Below are 860 nucleotides of genomic sequence, written 5' to 3'. Positions count from 1 at the left end.
CACTGCGGTACGCGGGCCTCTCACTGCGGTGCCTCTCCCGTTGTGGAGCATGGGCTCCAGGCGTGCGGGCCTCAGCAGTCGTGGCACGCGGGCCCAGTAGTTGTGGCACGCGGGCTCTAGAGGGCAGGCTCGTTAGTTGTGGCACACGGCCCAGCTGCTCCGTGGCATGTGGGATTCCCCCCCAGACCAGGGCTCGAACCCGTGTCCCCTGTATTGGCAGGTAGACTCTTAACGACTTCCTCACCAGGGAAGTCCCTCAAATAGTGCTCTTTAAATATGCCCAGTTTATTATATGTCAGGTACACCTCCATAAATCTGTTTAAAAGAAAACAAAGCGGATACAGCAATCGATGCCAATACACAAGTGAGAACACACATAGAAGTAGGAGCTGTTCTGTTTAGACGCCAGCAGGGATTTTCTAAAACTTCCTACCGGGTGATTCCAGAGCTAGTTCCAACACCCTTCCACGCGGCTGAGATGTCCCTTCACATGTGCTGTGTGGCGTGTATCTCTTTTAGCCGAAATGATTAAGAGGTCTTTTGACTTTTGAGAATAATGTGTTATACATTTAAAAAAGAAAAAAAGTTGCTTTCTGGAGGCACAGTGCAAAGACAGACAGGGTAGACTTGAATTCTGAGCTGTGTTCGCTGGGCCGTGGCTTTCCGCCTTCTCATCTGCATGTTGTAAAAATATTTGCAAACGAAGCAACCGACAAAGGATTAATCTCCAAAATATACAAGCAGCTCATGCAGCTCAATATCATAAAAACAACAACCCAATCCAAAAATGGGCAGAAGACCTAAATAGACATTTCTCCAAAGAAGACATACAGATGGCCAACAAATACATGAAAAGATGC

At 47.9% G+C, this 860-nt stretch overlaps 1 long non-coding RNA gene across 5 annotated transcripts in view; it reads right to left on the bottom strand.

The window, feature by feature from the left end:
- Positions 1-327: 327 nt before the first annotated feature.
- Positions 328-860, bottom strand: part of LOC114485111 (uncharacterized) — a 13597-nt gene continuing 13064 nt past the window's right edge. For all 5 annotated transcript variants that reach the window (XR_003678594.2, XR_008616719.1, XR_008616721.1 and 2 more), the window contains one exon: positions 328-675. This is a non-coding gene — a long non-coding RNA (uncharacterized lncRNA). The remainder of the gene's footprint in view (positions 676-860) is intronic.

This window comes from Physeter macrocephalus, unplaced genomic scaffold (assembly GCF_002837175.3).
Source record: "Physeter macrocephalus isolate SW-GA unplaced genomic scaffold, ASM283717v5 random_560, whole genome shotgun sequence".
Taxonomy (NCBI): domain Eukaryota; kingdom Metazoa; phylum Chordata; class Mammalia; order Artiodactyla; family Physeteridae; genus Physeter; species Physeter macrocephalus.
The sequence above is the reverse complement of the archived record's forward strand: the minus strand, read 5'-3'. Positions and strand labels throughout refer to the sequence as shown.